The 22,566-nt window shown below is 40.3% G+C and overlaps 1 protein-coding gene and 1 long non-coding RNA gene across 2 annotated transcripts in view; both read left to right on the forward strand.

The window, feature by feature from the left end:
• MDGA2 (MAM domain containing glycosylphosphatidylinositol anchor 2) overlaps window positions 1-22,566 on the forward strand; it is an 896,755-nt gene that overhangs the window by 50,853 nt on the left and 823,336 nt on the right. The window lies entirely within an intron of this gene.
• The window catches only part of LOC138844537 (uncharacterized), a 53,839-nt gene that overhangs the window by 8,711 nt on the left and 22,562 nt on the right, over window positions 1-22,566 (forward strand). Inside the window, exon 2 of the long non-coding RNA XR_011380456.1 lies at window positions 1-22,566. This exon is cut by the window's right edge and continues 22,562 nt beyond it. This is a non-coding gene — a long non-coding RNA (uncharacterized lncRNA).

Here is a 22,566-nt window from a genome sequence, read left to right on the forward strand (position 1 = left end):
CTTTATAAGGAGAGCAGATGTCTCTGGGACTGACGAGGGAGCAGCGGCCGAGTCGGAGGGCATTTGGGATTGAGGTAAGGGACTGTTGGTTTATAAGGGTTCTTCCATGAGTTTGTGGAAAAATGGAATCAAAGGTAAGTTTATTTTGGTCAAAAGAGTAATAAGTTTGTGCATTTTTGCGTAATATGCACTTTCAGGAATGTTTTGGAAGATACCCCTTGATTTCTTAAAACTGAGAGACACTGGTAGAGGCTGTGGAGGAGAAAACTGACAGTCTCCCAAATATATTCAACAACTCAGTCATGCGGAGTGAAGATTGGACAGTGATAAGATTAGAGCTAGAGAACTGGTTAGAGAGATGATAAGCTTACACAATTTCATGAAGATTACAGTTTTTATTCATGTGACCGAATACTATTAGTAACTTACTTTAAGGCATTGAAAATAAATATGAAGGAATAGAGTCTAGAAATGTTAAATATGAATCTATGGATGTGTATCTACGGGGGTGGAGCCAAAGGGCAGCTGAGTAAGATGCTCTGCTGATCATCTGCCCACAGAAACCCCAGTTTGAAGAAGCTATCCATGCACCAAGCCGCCTTCAGACTCTCTGAGGAAGCCAGGTGAGAGACCACAGTGCCTGCTTTTAGAATAATTTTTTCAATTACCATTTGTATTTAATCAAAAGTCACTGAGCAATTTTGATAGTTGGCAACCACAGTTACCCTATTTAAGAACTGAATGTATAAACTTTTGTAATCGTGCTCTTTGCTATGTGACTGAGAGGAGTAGGTTTTAGTTCAAGACTCAGAACAGCATTGTTAAGTAGTCATTTCTTTTTTTTTTTCTTTTTTTTGACAGGCAGAGTAGACAGAGAGAAAGGTCTTCCTTTTGCCGTTGGTTCACCCTCCAATGGCCGCCGTGGCCAGTGCACTGCGGCAGGTGCACCGCGCTGATCCAAAGGCAGGAGCCAGGTGCTTCTCCTGGTCTCCCATGGGGTGCAGGGCCCAAGCACTTGGGCCATCCTCCACTGCACTCCCTGGCCACAGCAGAGAGCTGGCCTGGAAGAGGAGCAACCAGGACAGAATCCAGTGCCCCGACTGGGACTAGAACCCAGGGTGCCGGTGCCGCAAGGCGGAGGATTAGCCTATTGAGCCACGGTGCCGGCCGTAAGTAGTCTTTTAATGCAGCAAATAATCTTCTGAAGCTTAGTGAAATCTTTTGTGTATGTGTGGTTTAGGGTCATCAAATGATAAACTTGATCGAAGTTTGATATAGTTATTGTGCTTAGAAAGAAATCACTCCAGGTTGAATAAAGACCAATCATGCAAGTGACCATATTGTAACCTGTTAGTGGAAAATGAGGGAGCTGAGTCAGGGCTTACACTTACCCAGCTGTTAACAACTGTTGCTTACTAGTTACATGATCTGGGGCAAGACGCTTAATTCTGATGGTGGTGAGTGAATCCGTGCAGGTAAATTCACCTGAAGACAAGGGGCTTAGAAACAATGCAAGTGTGAGGCATATGTAGGATTTCAGATGTCAAGTTAGTGGTTAAACTGGGTCTAAATGAAGGTTTCATTTAATTATTATTCTAACAGAAATCTTTTATGGCAAAAATAAAACTGTACAAAATTATTCATACAGGGTGCTTGCCATACAACTCCCTTATTTCTGTGTGGCCCAGTCTTTATTTTATCTGAAAATTATTTATTTGGTACAGAGAGAATGAGTAGAAGTGTATGTTTCCCTAGGTTGAGATCAAAGGAGCTAAATTGGTTTTGACTTCCACGAGTTCAATATGACCTCAATTTTAATTTAAAATTAGAAGCACATAAGAAAATTGTTTACCACCTCTCTTAGCCTGGAGGCTTTTCTTTTGTTTTTTAATTGATTGGATATAAGAATAATGATTTATTTGCAGGTCCTAGAACCAACCCCTTTGCTCTATTTGTATCCTCATAATTTGGTAATATATATAGATTTTTCTATCAAGTAGAAATGAAAGGACTTCTCAAAAGGAGCAAAGACTTTGTACCTTCTGAGACTGTAAATGTCTCCTTTAAAATTACTGTTTGCGGCCGGCGCCGTGGCTCACTAGGCTAATCCTCCGCCTTGCGGCGCCGGCACACCGGGTTCTAGTCCCAGTCGGGGCACCGGATTCTGTCCCGGTTGCCCCTCTTCCAGGCCAGCTCTCTGCTGTGGCCCGGGAGTGCAGTGGAGGATGGCCCAGGTGCTTGGGCCCTGCACCCCATGGGAGACCAGGAAAAGCACCTGGCTCCTGGCTCCTGCCATCGGATCAGCGCGGTGCGCCGGCCGCAGCGCGCCGGCCGCGGTGGCCATTGGAGGGTGAACCATCGGCAAAGGAAGACCTTTCTCTCTGTCTCTCTCTCTCACTGTCCACTCTGCCTGTCAAAAAAAAAAAAAAATAAATAAAAAAATAAAAAAAATTACTGTTTGCAATAATTGAATTAAAATTGATATCATTGGTAGACGTTAAAGGGGAAATCGAGGGCTCAGAAAAGGGTACATCAAGGCTGACATAAGTAAACCTCCTGAGGATTTAACGTGGCTGGACACATTGCTGCCTGAGATGACCAAAAATCAGTTATTGCCCATGGTTTGTGAATCAAACCAAAGAATTTGAAATGATGGGAGACCTCAGTATAGAGAGAGTATTGCCACGAGGATAATCTTTGAATGTTCTGCACTGATTGCTTAAGAGGCATACATCAGTGAAGTAACAGTTACTTTCTGGTTATCTATCACAAACTCACCTTGGGGTCTTAGAGGCAATTTTGAAAATTTTCCAAAAACCTGTATTGTTTCAAATATAAAGTGATAGTAATAATAGTGGTTTTTCCATAACACAGAATGGTAATTGCAGTTAAATGAAGCATTTTAAATAACTGGGAGAACATTTGAAAGAAAAGGAAGTGGTATGCAAATAACTGGATCACTTTAACAGTTCATAGAGAGCAAGGGTTCTCAGACAGTAATACCTGATAGTGAGTGACTTAAAACTAAAAAAAAAAAAAAAAGGCAGTAACGTCATTAGTGCCTTGCAAACTCTGTTTTTGTGGAATCTTAAAGTGGAAGCACCCTCACCACCATCACTTCATTTTGTTCCTTAGACTTTATGGTCTGTAGCTCAGGGCCACACCTTGGCTGTTAGCCATATTTCTAATTCTTTTTGGCTTCAGTGCAGCCATCTGGCACCAGGAGCTTGGCTGGCACAAGCCACCTACCTGCTTGCCGCTCATGGTCTGCGTGGCCCTGTAGAACATCGTCCAGCTCCGGAGAACTCTGCCACTCCAACACCATGCTCTCCAGTAAGACAGCAACAGTGCTGTGAAAACTGATTCCCCAGGCAGCTGCTTAGCTGCCTAGTTTGAAAATTGCTTCAACAGACCTCACCGAAGTTTCCAGACAGCAGCTTTATCCTGCAGTCTCCTCCCCCTCTCCCTTCCCTGGCAACAGATGGCTTTACCTGTTTTCACAGGGAGATAATTGTAATCAGACGTTGTCTCTGCTGGCCCACATTGCTCCTCTTGATCTGTCTGCTGCCCTATTCCTAAACCGCAACCTGAAGATGTTTTCCCTGATCTCTTCGCATTTCCAGTCCTTGTACTTCTCCACATCAGAGGACACATAGCTTCCTCATTGCTGCTTACTTGTCATTATTTCTGTGTGCCAGCAAAGGCAGAATTGCATCATTGGCAGTTGTTTCCTTAATGCTTATCACTTTCTGACTCAGTTACATGTCCAGTAAATTTTTTTTTTTTGACAGGCAGAGTTAGACAGTGAGGTAAACAGAGAGACAGAAAGGTCTTCCTTCCATTGGTTCACCCCCCGAAATGGCCATTACGGCGGGCGCGCTGCGGCTGGCGCACCACGCAGATCGGTAGCCAGGAGCTAGGTACTTCTTCTTGTCTCCCATGCGGGTGCAGGACCCAAGCACTTGGGCCATCCTCCACTGCCCTCCTGGGCCACAGCAGAGAGATGGACTGGAAGAGGAGCAACTGGGACAGAATCCGGCGCCCCAACCGGGACTAGAACCTGGGGTGCCGGCAACCGCAGGCGGAAGATTAGTCTAGTGAGCTGTGGTGCCGGCCCATCCAGTAAATTTTTACTGAATAAAAACAGATGATGTCGTCCATTCTCCTTTCTCACCTTCTGCCCATTTTTAATCTTTCTAATGCGGCTGTCTTCAGGTTACTTTGTTACTTGTTTTCTTTGACTTGATGTAATACATATTAAGCAGTGTCACTCTTCTAAGCATATCAGGAATGACTATTTAAAAAGCAAGTAATGCAACAATATTTGTTGGCCATGGTTCAGCTGCGACTCTGTCCTAGGGCCTCTTCACATTGGTAAGTAAGCAGAAAGAGCAGACTTGGTTTGAAACATGTCTTAGTCCTTTTGTAAGGAATGCCAACACTTAGGCTGTAGCAAGACATGTGTTGATTCTTAAGGAATATATCATTTCTGCTCTCAATTTATTGACTAAAGCAAGTCACGTGTCCAGTCCTGATGACTATATTTTGATATATGTATCAATAGATAATATTTGATTTGGTACTTTGGTGCTTAGAAAATTACAGGAAAACATGCAAGAATTTATTACAGAGTAGGCAGGATTTCTCATGAATTTTTGGGTAAGGAGAAAAGTACAAAAAAGAAAAGTAATTTCTAGCAAATTGGTCTTAAATGTATTTAATAAGCAGTTGAGGGATTTGAAAGGACTTGAGACTGAGTGAAAGGATAATGAAATTATTATAAGCAAGAATGTGAGTGGTAATGGAAATAGGATGATTTAATGAGTGGGGGCAACCCTGCCAAATGTATGTATTCTCACATAAACATCATTGCGCTTAGCAAGTAGAAGGAGGGTGACAAATTTCAGAGGGCCTGTTCCATTGTAGCAATCTTCACATACGTGTTGCACTGTGATATGCTAGAGCTAAGTGACTAATCCAGTTGTCAGGGCTGGGGATGCTCAGTAATGACAATCGTAAGTGGACTTCAGGTGACCCATAGAAGATAGTTTGCCTGATGGTTTATGCATCCCTGATTAGACTGATGGTGTTCCTCAACCAGTCTGACCAGTCGCAGTGAACATAACGTTCAGTCTTGTACCCTGGGAAATGCTCAGGTTTGCTTTCCAGAAGACTGGAAGACACTGCCACTAATTGTTCCATGTGTCTCTGAAAGCTTTGTCCTGCCTTTTGGCCATAACACAGCAACCAGATTCTTATTTCCTTACACAACTGTTTAACATTGTGATGTCATGCTTTTACTAGTATAATTTGAGAATAAAAATACACTGATTTTTGAGGTATAGTTTATAGCATGATTAGGCAGGAAGCGGTGATGTTCTCATGTTCTTATTTGAAGAAGAAAATGATTTCATAGGCATGCCCAGTATACCTGTGATTTAATGAGGTGCATTTTTGTTAATTGGATCTTGTTATAAGAATTTAGAGTTCAAATTGAAGTGTTTAAAAATTGATGTGAAATCCATAATGCTTGTCTTTGGATATGGACGTATACTCTGTGCAGACACAGTATGATATATTGGTAGAAAATATTTAATGTTAGAACTGAGACACATTGATGTAATAGAAGAATCATTGTCATTCTGCAAAGATTCCCCCTGAGTTTCCTAATGACACCTTTATATATTGGTAACATGACGTTATTGTCCACTACATGTATATAATTTCTTCCTTACGTCCCAGAATAGGGAACAGCATCTTCACTGATAGTTACGCCTCTAATGAAAAAGACTGAGTTACTGATTCTCTTGAGTAACAAATGATGATGACTGTCTTAATAAAACATTATATTGCTAGGCCGGCACCGCGGCTCGCTTGGCTAATCCTCCGCCTGCAGTGCCGGCACCCCAGGTTCTAGTCCCAGTTGGGGTGCCAGATTCTGTCCCAGTTGCTCCTTTTCCAGTCCAGCTCTCTGCTGGACAGGAGTGCAGTGGAGGATGGCCCAAGTGCTTGGGCCCTGCACCTGCATGGAAGACCAGGAGGAAGCACCTAGCTCCTGATTTAACTATTGCTAAAACTTGGCATCTATTGTGTATGTTGGTTTTCCTGATGTGTATACTGTTAGATCTACATTATCATCGTTAAGTCTCCAACTCCAGATTTCATAAATATCAGCCTTAAGCCAAGAATTCTGTATACCTCTAGCCCGCATCTTCTGTGACTGTTAGGGCCTTTTTTCGTGGCTAAGATGTGATGGGAGCTTTGGGCTGTTGGAAATGAAGTGGGTGGCTGTGTGCTGTGATGAAGACAGCAACAGATCAATCTGTGGGTCCATCAGGCTCCACTGTGGAGAGTGGAGCAGCTGTGCCTCGCCAATAATAAGTTAAATTGCAATCACATTTAGGATCAGTGTTAAAAACCTGTTCAGACATCGCCCGAGTGGTGAGCAGTGTGCAGTCGGATGACTGACTTTGTCGAAGCAGAGAAAACAAACCCCACAGACTTTTTAATGATCAGTACCAGGCTTGAAAAAGGAATGTTGTCCCTTTTGGCTTGACAGGTGGGGACGGCAAAAATCTCACATGCCTGCTAGTAGCACTGTGTTGAGTTTTGCAGGCTCAGTCATTCAGAAATCTCATCTCTGCTATCCAAAATTTGGGCAGCATTTTGTTTTGTCTGTTACTTACCTACATCTGCATTCTGATGCGATACACAACCCCTGATGTATGGCTACCTCTACCCTCCTTTGGTGTGTGGATTGAGAGCCTTTGGTTTCCCTGTAATATTATTAGTATTTTAGTGTTTCTACTGTTGAGGAACATTTTTTTTTTCCTTGATGCTATTTGTTAAACTTGTGATTTAGTGTAGGGTTAATCTTAAGCGTATAAATTAAACTGAAAGTAAGTCATTGTAAAAATTGAGGGAATCTGGCAGGTGCCTTGGCTAATCCTCTGCCTGCGGCACCGGTACTCTGGGTTCTAGTCCCGGTTGTTCCTCTTCCAGTCCAGCTCTGTGCTGTGGCCTGGGAAGGCACTTGGGCCCTGTACCCACATGGGAGACCAGGAGGAAGCACGTGGCTCCTGGCTTTGGATCGGTGCAGCACATCGGCTGTAGTGGCCATTTTGGGGGTGAGCCAATGGAAGGAAGACCTTTCTGTCTCTCTCTCTCTAACTCTGCCTGTCAAAAAAAAAAAAAAAAATTGGGGGGAATCAGAGTATGGACATGAGGGAGGTTAGGGTGGGGAAAATCACTTCCTAAATCTGTATATAGTAAATACATTTAATTTGTATATGTTAAATTTATAAAAAGAAAAAAGGGTGGATACTCATACATTTGTCAGCTAATCCTCTGTTTACATCATTTCTCATAGTGATATTGATGCAGCTTATAAACTATAACAATTTTGTTATACAGTGTCTACTTAGTATCTAACACGGTCCTACAGTTTTTACATGCATTGATTCTTGTCCTATCAACAGATGTGTGGAGAAAGTATTATATAGAAAAAATTGAGATGCTAATATATCCATGTATGAAAAGCAGTATAGTATTTACTATAAGGCTATATAGCAGTATTTTTGTTCTTCTCACTGAGGACATGAGAGCCCCTGTCTGGACCACGTCTGACACCATTCTTTCAGTGTGCTTTAGACAGGTGGCCCTTCTCTGAGTGCTATCAGTAGAAAGTTTGGAAATCTTCAAAGCCCACTATGATTAAGTCCTGGAATTTGAGCTCAAGTCTGGTTGAATCCGAACTCTGTTACTTTGCTTCATCATGCTTAACTTTTTCTCAGCCTAATTTGGATCTTATTCTGAATATAAGGATGTTTTAGATTTTGTGACTTAAAAGTGGTGGAATAGCAGTTGGAGCAAAGCAAATAAGAGAAGAAACCTGGTAGAAGAAATAGCATATTGCATCAGGCATTCAGAAAGACTGCAAAATTGAACAAGATAGAGTGCCCGCTTGTAACAGATCTGGAGCATATATTGCAGCAAGAAGGGTAGGAATGGTGAGTTTTAGAGTCTAGAGAAAGCATAGGTCACATGGGTGACATTATAATTGGCATCCACGTAGTCATGGATGAATGGGTGGGTTTTTGATAGTGAGGGGTCTAGAAATGGACACTTGGCAAAGAACCAGGGCAACATACATAAAAGTACAGTGCCAGGAATGCCCACTAACTTTTGTAGAATTCATTTATCTTTCATGTTGAATTTTTTTGTCTGTGGAGGCCACAAAAATGGATTCCCATTATTTTGTGGATGTTGTAATGAGATTTAAGAAGTATTTTGATAGAATTCATTAGTGGAACACTCTGATATGAAGAAACTTCCCCAAACTAGTATGGTGTGTGTGTGTTTGACTACATTTTGAAAATAGACAGTCATAGTCTATGTCAGCATTGTTCTGATTTTTGCCATCTTTACTCCCATTACAGACTAGTAGAGTTTAGCGAAGAAGCAGAAAGGCTAATGAATCATACACTGAATTTAGAATCCCAGATTCAAGTATATTAAATATGTTATATATTTATATATATATATATGCTGGAATTTGGATATAAATCCTAAACTGATCCACTTATTTGTATATACTGAATTATAAAATTACTCATCTCCTTGCTGTCATTTTTCTTCTTCAGTCTGTCTCTCCCTATAAATGTTTAGTATTTGGTGCATAGATATTATATGAAAACATATTAATACGTATCTGGTGAAAGAAACAAAGTGAGTTACTTTGTACCAAGCAAGCAGGTAACTTCCACATTTTTTCCAAATCGCCCATAAAGAAATTGAGAGTTAAAGAAATAAATACGTATGAGGTTTAAGAGCTGTCCAAGCTGATAGTCTTAGTACAGAAACTCATTTCTTAAGACTTGCGTAATAGCAGCTTGCAAGCTCACTGACGTTCATTTAGATAGAACTCATAAGACTTAGAAATGGTTTATTCACCAGTTAACTAGTTCTATCCATTCTTCACTAGATAGCATGCTGGGTCATTTGGAGGCATGAGTTGAATCTATTGAAGTCTTTTTTTAGGTTCTCCCAACAGTGATGCTGTGGAATTGGTGCTTCCCAGTAGAACTTACTTGGATGATAGATGTGCTGTGTATTTTTGCTGTCCAATAGGGAGGTGGATAAAAACATTGTTTTTGAGTGCTTGAAATGAGGCTAGTAAGAATAAGGAATTGAAAATTTAATTTACTTCATTTTAATTTAAATTGGAATCATCACATGTGATTTGTGACTTCCTAGTAGACAGTGTACTTGTAAAAGATAAGTCATATTTTCAAGACGTTTGTTTGGAATAAATACTTCTTATTTTCATAAGATGTATATAAACCTGCACAAATATGAAAAATGTTAATAGTCCATGCTCTAAAAAATAATGTGCTTTATGCTGTAGTTAAAATTTTTTTTATATTTTTATTTTTTTAACTTTTATTTAATGAATATAAATTTCCAAAGTACAGCTTATGGATTACAATGGCTTCCCCCCCATAACGTCCCTCCCACATGCTACCCTCCCCTTTCCCACTCCCTCTCCCCTTCCATTCACATCAAGATTCATTTTCAATTCTCTTTATATACAGAAGATCAGTTTAGCATACATTAAGTAAAGATTTCAACAGTTTGCTCCCACACAGAAACATAAAGTGAAAAATACTATTTGAGTACTAGTTATAGCATTAAATCTCAATGTACAGCACACTAAGGACGGAGATCCTACATGAGGAGTAAGTGCACAGTGACTCCTGTTGTTGACTTAACAAATTGACACTCTTGTTTATGGCCTCAGTAATCACCCTAGGCTCTTGTCATGAGCTGCCAAGGCTATAGAAGCCCCCTGAGTTCACCAACTCTGATCATATTTAGACAAGGCCATGGTCAAAGTGGAAGTTCTCTCCTCCCGTCAGAAAGGTACCTCCTTCTTTGATGACCCATTCTTTCCACTGGGATCTCACTCACAGAGATCTTTCATTTTTTTCCCCCCGTCCAGAGTGTCTTGGTTTTCCATGCCTGAAATACTCTCATGGGCTTTTCAGCCGGATCTGCATGCCTTAAGGGCTGATTCTGTGGCCAGAGTGCTATTTAGGACATCTGCCATTCTATGGGTCTGCTGTGTATCTCACTTCCCATGTTGGATCGTTCTCTCCCTTTTTTATTCTATCAGCTAGTATTTGCAGACACTAGTCTTGTTTATGTGATCCCTTTGGCTCTTAGTCCTATCATTATGATCAATTGTGAACAGAAATTGATCACAGGGGCTAGTGAGATGGCATTGGTACATGCCACCTTGATGGGATTGAATTGGAATCCCCTGGTATGTTTCTAATTCTACCGTTTGAGGTAAGTCAGCTTGAGCATGTCCAGAATTGCACATCTCTTCCCTCTCTTATTCCCACTCTTATATTTAACAGCGATCACTTTTCAGTTAAGTTTCAGCACTTAAGAAGAATTGTGTATTGATTACAGTATTCAACCAAAAGTATTAAGTAGAACAAACATACAAAAAATACTAAGAGGAATAACATATTAAGTTGTTCATCAACAGTCAGGGTGAGGGCTGATCAAGTCACCGTTTCTCATAGTGTTCATTTCACTTTAACAGGTTTCCTTTTTGGTGCTCAGTTGTCACCTATCAAGGAGAACAAGTGGTATTTGTCCCTTTGGGATTGGCTTATTTCACTCAGCATAATGGTTTCCAAATTCCTAACAGGGATCACTTTTCAGTTAAAATTTAAACACCTAAGAATAATTGTGTGTTAATTACAGAGTTCCACCAATGGTACTAGAACAAAAAATACTAAAATGGATACAGTATTACATTGTACATCATCCGTCAGGACAAGAGCTGATCAAGTCACTGTTTCTCATAGTGTCCATTTCACTTCAACAAGTGCCGTAGTTGTAATTATTGAAATTTGATACAATTTCAGTTATTATATTTGTGTGACACCCTCTAAAGTAACAGAAGTTGCCACTTGGCCCATTATATTGTGCTTGAGGCAGAACAGTAACTAGCAGCAGCAGCCTGGAGAAGGGTATATGGAAACCCAGATGTGCCTCAAGAAAAAGGCTTCTGAGTTAAAAAGTGTCTGCCTCAAAATATACAGGCAGGTGAGTAAAGAGGAGGCAGAATTTAATAGTGACATAAAACTTAGGTCTTTTATAATCCTATTAGCCCCGTACCCAGAATGATAATAGATCATCTATTATCTCATAAATTATATGAATAATAGAAATGCATAAACTGACTCCACTAAAATAAAGCCTCTAATTGGCTAATTCAGAGATAACTGCCAGGAACAAGATAGTTGGCATTTTAGCAGCCTATCGGAGGAGGAGCAGACAATGTACAGCCTTGATGGTTCTGTCACATCTGACAGTAAAGCTGCTTTACTCACGTTGAAGTATATATTTGTCACAGCATTGAGATGCATCATGCTTATTGACCTTCCATGCTAAGGTTTTGGTGGTCCCGATCATTCTTCCCATTGCCTCTGACTCCCACTGATCCCTGACCCGGAGACTGGAAAGAGGAACAAGGTCTGCTGTTACAGGTCTTTCCAGCCCTATGTATGGACTCTGCTTAAAGAACTCTGGGTAAGATCGTGTCAGTGCTGACTGGACAGAGTCAGTCCATTTCCGTTATGAAATGAGAATCAGGAATCTGGTTGCTTGCAGATAATAGCCATATCTTTACAATTGCAGCTTTATTAGCAGTAAAAATGGGGTTCTAGTCTTGGTTCTCAGTTTGCCACTCAGATGGGAAATGAGGTTATTGTTAAACTCCTTTGAAATCTACTAGTTCCCACCTAACCTAGTGAGAAACAAGATGGATTCTTCCAGACTGTTCATTAGACTCTTCTGGGGTAGCTTTTTCAAAATACATTTGCACTCTTTGCTTCTCTTGCCAAATGATCTCGTCCCACAACAGCCCTTGTAAATATCTCCTATTGAGAATTGGATTAGAAATTGGAAAGACTCATTGATTTTGCCTAGCATAGACTTAAATACCTTAAATTCCATAACTACCCAAGGCTGCATTTTATGGTGTAGTAGATTATCTTGCGCTACAGTCATACACATAAGGATGATGTCTTTCTGTCCCTCAATACTTAATATAGCCTTTGATTGGAATAATTGAAATTGTCCTTAAAATGTTTATGAACTTGAAATGCTACACTCATTTTTAGTAAATGTACATTATTATAACATAGTTATTTTGGTAGGAATTGAGTACCACAAAATCAAATGTAATTTTCAGTATTCTAAATGGTACCATTTTATGTTAATCCAGCATCACTTGCTCAGAACATCAAGGCACATGAATGTGCTCTTTTCAATGGCCACATATCTTTTCTTACAAAGGTCGTTTTTATTTATTTGAAAGACAGTGACTGGGAGAGGGAGAGACAGAGCGTTCATCTGCTTGTTCACTCCCCAACTGGCGGCAATGCCTAGGACTTGGCCACTCAAAAGCCAGGATCTCCCTTTGGGTCTCCCCGTTGTTGTCAGGGGCCACAATGCTTGGGCCATAATTTGCTGCCATCCCAGGTTCATAAGAAGGGAGCAGGAACTTGTGCTCTGATATGGGATGCTGGTGTCCTAAGCGGTGGCTTAACCCACTGTGCCACAATGCCAGATGACTGTGTATGTATGAGAAAGAATCTAAAGATAAAGAAGAATGATACCACCCAAGGAGGATGGATGATGCTTATCACTTGTTTTAACTTAATTATTCTTCCCAACCAAAATTATTAACTAGCACCTAATCATTGTGGAATCTCCTTTGTCATGACTATCTTTAATAAACATGAAGCTAAACTTTTAGAACACTCACTGTGTACCAAATCTGGGGCTACATCCTTCACAGATACAATCTTTTAAAATACAAACCTCACCTGAAGTGCATACTGTTGTTGGCACAACACTGCAAAAAAAGACAGAACAAAGATACAGAGGGTCTATATCATTGCCAACCCTTTGAGCCATGCACTGAGCATCTTTGATGTGGAATATGTGATACATGAGCAAATTGCTATGCTTCCTAAATTCCTTTTCTTTATTTAAGTAAAATAGGAATTGGTAGAAGCTTTTACTGATCAGGTGGCATTTAAGATCCTTGTCCTACTGGAGTGTTCTAAGTCAGGAAGATGATTTTTTTTAACCTTTTACTATTTCTAAAGATCACTCAATGGTGAAGTCTTCTAATATGCATTCATGAAAGAATACTGTATTAGAATTAACTTAAAATTACTCTGAAAGCACAGTGTATATGAAAATAAATGAATAATGGGCACTTTAAGGTCCACTGAAAATATTAAACAAGTAGGTATAGATTTTACATTTCTTTTTCACTCGAATTTATCTTAATTCATTTTCCACAAAGTTTTTGCAGTCCCCTCACACTGGCTTGTATTTGCTGTTAACTTTCTGTTTGATAAACCAGAGTGGAATCCATCTTTGGGTAAACAATGATTTAAATGATAAATAACAGCTCTCTATGCAGATTTAACTTTTTATATGGAAGATGTTTTCTATTAAATCTAAATGAAGTAAATAAACTTCCATATCTCACCAATTTTTCTGTCAGTTCCTCCAATAGAATTTGTATTTAGCACAACTCAAAAATGGCAAAAATATTTTAAATATAGTAATGTTATTGAAAGAAATTGAAATATTTCTTAAAAAGCTTAAGTATTAGTGCTTTCTCATGTAAGATTCTCGTATGTGAAAAACTAATGAGATCTTGTACAAGTGAGGAAAATTGTTATTTTGAATAATAAATCTTGATGTGACAGAGGGGTTTTATTCACAAAGCAAATCAGGAAAATTACATGTGAGTGTGTTAAAGGATAGTATGTAATTCTATAGGTAGACTGGGTTGTGCTGCTAGACCTTCTGATACAGCAACAAATCCCTTGTTCATAATAAAGAACATTGTAGCAAGTCAGGATTTGTTTTTGAGGTGTGTGTGTGTGTGTGTGTGTGTGTGCATATGCATGTGTACATGTGTCTGTGTATACGTGTGTAATGAATGATGTTTGTGGAGTGTGAATTCAGTACTTGTTTAACAGAATGTGAATTCTGTCTTCCAGTGAGTACCTAAAATTACACCATGCAGCTTGATTTGTTTCTTTGCTTTCAGACTCTGTTAATAGATGAAGATGGAAAAGTAAATGCTTTAGACCATTTACCATCTAACAAAAAACAGACTGTAGAATCAGAAATTTGGCGTGATTCTTGGACTTGCTGGTTGAGTGGGCACTAGGAGAGTTATTTGTACTCCTGAAGTCCTCAGTTAACTTTTAAGGAAAATAGGTAGTTACTTCAGAGCTGGTGTAAAAAACTGTTAAGAAATCTCTAGCAATCAGAACAGTAGCTGGTGTATGGAAGGTGCACAAAGCTCAAAATGAATGGCTGTCAGAGAGTCTACCCTGACTTCAGTTTCATTGCTAGGCAACAAGGAATAGAAAATACAGTTATCAGTAGGTCTTTAGAAGATGCTGAAGTATTGAGTCTGGGATGTGACAGCTTAGATCCACAGACAAATGGGGTCTACTTTTAAATACGAACAAGTTGGTTTAGAATTCTGGAGCATATTTACCTGATAAGTCGCCACTCAGCTCCATATTTTAAGCTACTTGAGAATTTTCATGTGTAAATTTTTACCAATGGAGATAGACTAGGATAAGGCACAGTTGTGGGCTATAACACCCGTGGAAATGCTGCTTTGGCACTTTATGTGGGGAGTGGGGTGGGGAGAAAAACTACAAATTGTATTTAGCACCAGCAATAGCACATTAGTTGGAGGAGGTTAATACTTTTCAAATAGAAGTATACCTAAATAATTTAGAGCCTATGGTGAAAAAAAATTGTAAATGATGTTCAAGAAGCTTAAAGACAATGCACTTTGAAATTCAAATAGTTTTAAATGCATTTGCCAGAAGTTAGGAGTAAGCATCTAGAAGATTAAGCAGCTTAATATAGTTAAATGCTGTTATTTTTTGTTGTTGAAGGTTCTGTATGATGAATACTTTAATTTTAAAGTGTGGTATAACAAATAGAGTTACTTCACATTTGTGGTCTTTATGTGAGTGTATGTAGCTTCCTAAGATGCTTACACTAGTTCTATGCAGTTAGTCTTTATCCTGCACCTACTGAGTGTGACACTTCATGTAACAAAATGACTTTTTTTTTAAAGATTTATTTATTGATTTAAAAGAGTTAGAGAGTGAGAGCAAGGGGAGGGGGCCTTCCATCTGCAGGTTCACTCCCCAGACAGCTCAATGGCCAAAGCTGTGCCCATCTGAAGCCAGGAGCTTCTTCTGGGTCTCCCACTTGTGTGCACGGGCCCAAAGACGTGGGCCATCTTCTGCCTTCCCAGGCCATAGCAGAGAGCTGGATTGGAAGTGGAGCAGGTGGAGCAGCCGGGACTTGAACCAGTGCCTATATGGGATGCTGGCACTGCAGGCGGCAGCTTTACCTGCTCTGCCACAGTGCTGGCCCCAAGACAGTGACATTTAATAAAAATGCAGAAGCTAGATGTGTGATGGGGAATACACACAGTGGGTAAACTGCTACCTGAAATGATTGAGTCCCCTGGATTTGAGGGAGTTTTGGCTCTGTTTCTGATCTACCTTCCTGCTCACACCTACCCTGGAGGTAGCAAGTGATAGCTGAAGTGGATGAGTCCCTCTCTGTCATTGATCGAGTTTTCTGGGTTTGGTCTGGAACAGCCCCAGTTGCTTGGAGCATTTGAGTAGAGAGCCATATGTGGATGATCTCTCTCTATACTGAAATAAATAAACACTAAAGGACAGCTATGTAAACATTCAGACATACATTGTGTTATTTCACTCTCGTATATTGTTTCACAGATACTGTGTTTATCACGAATGGAAGATTTGTAGAAACCCTGCATCAAGCATGTCTGTTAATGCCATTTTCCCAATACTTCAGATGATTAATAGTATGTTTTATCCATAAATTATTTATAAATTAAAGCATACACATTTTTAGACATAACATGTTACACAAATACTATGGAATAGTGTAAACAAGACGAATATGTCCCGGGAAACTACAAAGATTATGTGACTTGTTTTAGTATGATAAGTGCTGTATTATGGTGGTCTGGAAACAAACCAGCAATATCTCAGGGGACTCAACATATAAGATAGAATGTGATGTGTGCTATGATAAAATAGTGTTAGGGTACAGGTTAGGAGAACCACATTTCTTGGGTTAAATATTCATTTGGAAACTTGAAGTATTTTCAAATAAGAGACTGAGTGTGTTCCTTCTAAATATTATGCTCAGAATGCCCAAATCATGTTTTCTTTCTTACTTACCCTTACTAACTCTTTTTTTTTGGATAGTTGCATGCTCTCTGTACCTCACTAAATATGTCCTTTCACTTGTAGGAAGTAGTAGACTATGGCACGTCTCTTATGGGGAAAGTGTAGCACCACAAAGATCAATCACTGTGCTGTTGATTCCCCCATGATGCGTTTTTTTTTTTTTCTTTTTTTAATGGGATGGGCAGTGCTGTTGGCTGATACACTTCATGTGTATTTTCAGTACATCTCAGATAACTGTGTTTCTTCACTTGCATTGTGGGGCACATGGGTTTCCAAGCACCTGAGATTTGAGACATTTCAAACTTAACATTGAAACTGAATGTTTGCTTTTTCCTCATTGGACTTGTACACTTAGTTCTCTTCTTAGTAGATGGCAGCTTGATTCTTGAAGTTGCTCATGGCAGAAACCGTGATTGCTTATTTTCCTCATCAGACCTATTTCCAGTTTGCGAGAGTCGCTGTATTTAAATCCAGAACCCATTTTCCCAGCTACCACCCTCATCAAAGTCTTATTTCATCACCTGAATCATACTCATTCCTAAACTAGTCTCCTGCTTCTGTCCTTGTGTCCCTCCAGTCTATTTTCAGTACATCAATTGGAGTGATTCTTTTAAAATTTTACGTTGGCTGACTTTTCCTGCTTAGAACTTTTCAATGACTTCCTATCTCACCTGAGGGAACAGCCATAAATCCTCACAGTGGGTTTTTAAGTCTGACATGATGTGGCCTCTGTTCCTCTCTAAACTTGCCATTTCGATGACTGTTTCCTGGTGCTCTAGCCATCTGGATTGACTGCCGTTGTTCTCCATGTACGGATATATATTTGCCCACATCACAGCTTTCATACCTTCCACTCATTTTGTTTGAAATGCCCTTCCCTGATAGCATCATTGCTGAGTTATTCGAGGCTGAACATGATGATACTTCCTGACTGCTCTCTTTGAAAATGAAAGTCCGTCCACTCACACCAGTGTAGCATCCTATGTTTCAAAAAAGACACTTATTTCATTTTATTTGAAAGGAAGAGAAACGGATCTCTCTACTGATTTGCTCTCCAAGTACAGCAATGGCCATGTGGCTGAGCTAGGCCAAAGCCAAGAGCTGGAAACTCAATCTGGGTTTCAAGGAGGGTGATGGGGACCCAGTTACTTGAATAATCACTTAAAGCCTCCCACAGTGGTTATTACCAGGAGGCTGGGCTTGGAAGCAGAGCCAGGCACTCTAATGAAGGGTTGCAGGCATCTCAGATGGTGCCTTTACCACCATACCAAATACCCAAACCCAAAGTAATAGTCAACTGTGCTTCCCACTTTATTTATCTGTGTCTGATAGGTATTAGCCCTTAAAATCATTTTCTCTCCATTTCCCACTTATCTAAGCCCCGTGAGAGCAAATAATTTTTCTGTGTTCTGTTTACTGTGTATGATGCTTTACATTTTATCTTGAACATTGTGTGTTTTCAAATATTTTATGCAAGAAAGAATGGACTTGGGGACCAGCCTTGTGATGTAGCAGGTTAACCTGTCATTTGGAAAGGTGGCAGCCCACATGGAGTGAAACCCAATTGCTGTCCTTCCAATCCAGCATCCTTTTAATGCATCTGGGAAGGTAGTGAAAGATGGCGCAAGTGCTTGGGATCCTGCTACCCAGAGGGGAGACTTGGATGGGGTTCCTGGCTTCTACCTGGTCTAGACATGGCTGTTGTGACCATTTGGAGAGTAATCCAGCAGATGGCGGTTCCCTTTCTCTCTGCTTTTCAAATAAGTAAGTCTTTTTAGAAGGAAAATGTATGGATTTTGTAGGATATACACAGGAATGTGACTATATAACTTGCCTTTCTGCTCTCTTTAGAACATGTTATGCAATTGGTATGGTTTGTTTCTCACAGTTCTGTTCAGAAGAATGTGGAGGAGTTTTAGAAAAACTAGACCCCACCTTACTGGCAACTAGAAGTGCCTGTTGGCCATTCCTAAGCTGGGGTGTATGGACGGTGACACATTCTGTCCACCAGTCAGTGAGCTTTTCCCACCATGACCTGTAGTTAATGACAAATGTACATGAAAACATGTATTCTGTAGGATTTTCATAGACTCAGATCATTACCAGTGTTTTGTGGTTGTGGAATTGTAAAAGAAACTTGCAGTAATTTAGACAGTAGCATGTTAACAGCATTCAATTCTGTAAGTATATGAGAAAAAGAAATGTGGCAACTGATGCAACCCAAAGTCTTGGTGTGGTATTTGATAACACATTATAAACACAGTTTTCCCATGGGGGCATATGAGGCTATTTCTTACAAGCACAAAACCATTAACCTGTTTTAAGTAATTGAATAGGTATTGACTACTTATTTGAACATACTGAATTAAGTTGGCTTATTAACCAGTCTTCTCAAATACAAATCCTGTGTTCCCTCTGGCCTGCGTGATGAAGTCAGAAGCGCTTAGTGTGGAAGCAAGGCCCTTCCTGCTTTGCCCATTGGTCTTCATGATCTTGCTAGGCTGTGGCTTTAGAAGGACCCCCTGCCCTCTTTGTTCTCCCCATTATGGTCCTTGAATTCTCTGTTATGGACCAAACCACTGCCACTGGTGTTTGCAGTGCCATAATATAATGAAAGGAAACATTTTCTCCTTAGACATGTTTGTCTTAGAATTAAACGCATCGATGATTGTCTTTCAATTTTTATCTTGTCTGGGCAGTGGTCTTGTTAATATATTGTAAATGAAATACCTTAAGGCTTTTTCCTCTTAGATGCAGTAAAAATGGAAAAAGGTGAAAAATAAGTGGATGAAGGTTAATAGGGTACCTGTAGTGTTTCACTACAAATGACACTGAAATGCCTGTCTACATATACAGGGACTCTGTTCTTTTTGCCTTTCTGATCGCGATCATAGGGGTGTAGAGAAGGTAAACAAATTCAGAAATGGAGTATATCTGGAGATATCAAACAGCTCATTTTCTACTGAAATATAGATTGTAATAGGAAATGTTAGTTTCCTTGGACATACATTTATGATAAAACATCTTAAGGGATAATATAACTCTCGCTATTCATTACCAAAGTAATCTTGAGCAAATAGTAACACAAACATCCTAAAATTTAATAGCTCCTACTCTTCCCATATCAATTAAAATTTATAATTCAAATACATTAGTGCATGCAGAGTTTTTTCCTGCTCAAGTATCATAGTGTTATAAGACATTTTTTACTATGATTAAACTGCTAATGAAATGCCAGATTTAAGTGGTTGGGAAAACTGAATTTTTTCTTCTCTTAAATTCTCTGTGGTTCATGGAGCGAGGATTTCAGTTTTGTACGAGATGCATGCCTTCTGACTCACAGCAGCTCTTTTTGTCCTACAACCCATTTCTTCCCAGTGGGAAACAAATCATATCATACATCTTTATAAATGTACTGTGCGCTGTGGGGAAGGGTGGTGCATTTTCAAAGTGGTGTGGGTGGATCTGCTGACACAAGGCAAACAGTACCTTTAGTATTTAGCCTCAGGTGTACGCATTTAGCTGGAGGCTGAGGTTCCTGGATTGCTATACACTGCCTGGTCTCAGTTACTTCTATTCATGGTGAGGGGCAGAAATGTCAAGCCCTGGTGAAGTGAGTAGTAAAATGCATTTTAATCATAAGAGAATACATATTTAGCTTTTGGATTAAATTATGTTCCCTTCAGTAGTTGCCATTTAAAAATTATTTCATTAACCCTATATCAAGGCCACCTTTTCTGAGTACTGGTTTTGATAGAAAAGGAAAGGGAGGAAACCCCAAATTGTGTTCTGTGGCAGGAAGATCCTACATGAGATCAAGTGTTGGAACTTTGCTAGGTGGTTGGCTCTATACTTCTTGGCTGTTTGATTAGTCAAGTGCATTTTAAAAAATGTGTGTATTCTAGTTGCTGAAGACGAAATAGTGAGCATGAGAAGGAAGGTCCTTGATTTCATAGTATGCATAATTTAATTGGGGAAAATAAGTCAACAGAGGAAGGTATAAGAATATCAGTTAATGATTTAGGCAATGCCCATATGTGAGACACTAACTTGGGAGGGGAGGTACCATTAGGGACAGCATGTAGAGATGGCCTTTGTGAAACAACACTATAAAAGAAGAGACGTGGCTGGTGGTCAGCAGAGCTGTTTGAGCTGGGTATGTTTAGGCCAGAACAGGGAAGGAGAAAGTTGAAGAAACTGAGGAGAGATGGAAAAGATGCTAGGTTGCTGTGGGCAGTACGTGTGAGATACATAGATATCGTATAATAAGTGAAAATAGATTTTGAGAACTTACTGTGAGAACCTACTGTAAATTCTTTTTTTATGTGTGTGAAGGGCATACTTGATTGCCATTTTGTGAGTTTTTCCCCAAGCTTCATTCAGAACACACAGTATAGTAATTTTTGGTAATTCTGAGAGTTGATTTCTTTCATTGTAACTTTTTTATTTGATGCAAGATTTTTTTTTTTTTTTTGAAAAGCAGCATTACAAAGGGAGGATAGACAAAGCGAACTCCCATCCTCTGGCTTGCTTCCTAAATGGCTATGCTTGGCTGCTGAGCCAGACCAAAGCCAGAAGCCTGGGACAAAACCCAAGATCGCCCATGTGGGTGGCAGGGGACCATATCCCTGGGCTATGTTCTACAAAGGCAGGGTTACAGAGAGGGAGGGAGGGGAGAAGGAGGGAGGAGTGGGGTAAGAATGAGCAATTGTCCATATACTGGTTCACACCCAAAATGACTGAAGACAGGATTCTGGAACTCCACCTGCATCCAAAACGCATGTAAGGGTCCAAGTACCTGGGGCACCTTCTGCTTTACCAGGGGCATTGTCAGGGAGCTGGATCAGAAGTGGAGCAGTAGGGACTGGAATTGATGCTCATGGCATGTAGCACTGCAAGTGGTGGCTGAGCCCACTGTGCTACTGCACTGGCCCCCACTGCGCCGATTTCACAGCTTCTCTGTAAGCCTGTGAGAATGTTGTGTGTTACCTGAGCTTTGTGCCCTTGAATATTTGTAATTTTTTTTTCACATTTCTTACTTGAGAGACACAGGAAGTGGGAGAGAGAGTGTGGCTACATGTGCTTGCTGCCCACCCCACCCCCTTTGCCCATCACGCATTCATTCGCTCCCTAAATGGCAGAGTGGTCTGAACCAGTGTACTGGGCAGAATCCAGGAGCTGAGAACTGGACCAAGGTCTCGGCCATGGGTGGCAAGATCCCCAGAACTTGAAGCATCACCACCGCTCCCCTGTCTGCATTATTAGCAGGGAAGCTGGAGTTGGGGGACAGAGCCTAGTCTTAACTCACATACTCGTATGTGGGACATGGGCATTTTAACAGCCAGGCCAAGTGCTAGCTTCTGCTACTGACTGATTTGATATGATTTCCCCATTTTAGCAAGTCATGTTGTCCTTCTGTGTGTCTTCCAGGAAATAGGAGGGATATGGTTGTTATTGACTGTCCACTGCTTGACTTACCCATCCTTGAGGGACAACACATCTCCCCCACAGCTAGGACTTTGAGTTCAGCATCTTTCTAATTATATTAAAAACATATGGGTGTGTGCACACACAGGCGAACACTCATTGCCACTTCACTGTTTTGATTCTTATCTATAAATGGAGAAATGGATATTTTTCATTTTAATACTTTTTTTCAATTTACTGTGTTTAATATAAATGGAATGAATTACTGGGTTTATGGTTATGTGTTATTCACTAAAACAAAATGACTTACCAAACACAAGAAAATATGAATCCAGGGAGTAGACACATGTTTGTAGCATTGGTAGCACAAGACAGTTTAAACTTGAAACAAGAGGACTGAAAAAATGAGAGACTGTAAATGGAATGTATCAGCTGTACTTTTTTTTTTTTAAAGGTTTTATTTATTTTAATTGAAAGTCAGAGTTACACAGAGAGAGAAGGAGAGGCAGAGAGAGAGAGTCTTCAATCTGCTGGTTCTCTCCCCAACTGGGCACAATGGCCGGAGCTGTGCCAGTCAGGAGCCAGGGCCTCCTCTGGGTCTCCCATGCGGGCGCAGGGACCCAAGGGCTGGGACTATCCTCCACTGCTTTCCCAGGCCGTGGCAGAGAGCTGGAAAGGAAGTGGAGCAGCCAGGATTCTAACCGGTGCCCACATGGGACGCTGGCACTGCAGGCGGCGACATCATCTAATACGCCACAGTACCGGCCCT

This window comes from Oryctolagus cuniculus, chromosome 12, assembly GCF_964237555.1.
Source record: "Oryctolagus cuniculus chromosome 12, mOryCun1.1, whole genome shotgun sequence".
Taxonomy (NCBI): domain Eukaryota; kingdom Metazoa; phylum Chordata; class Mammalia; order Lagomorpha; family Leporidae; genus Oryctolagus; species Oryctolagus cuniculus.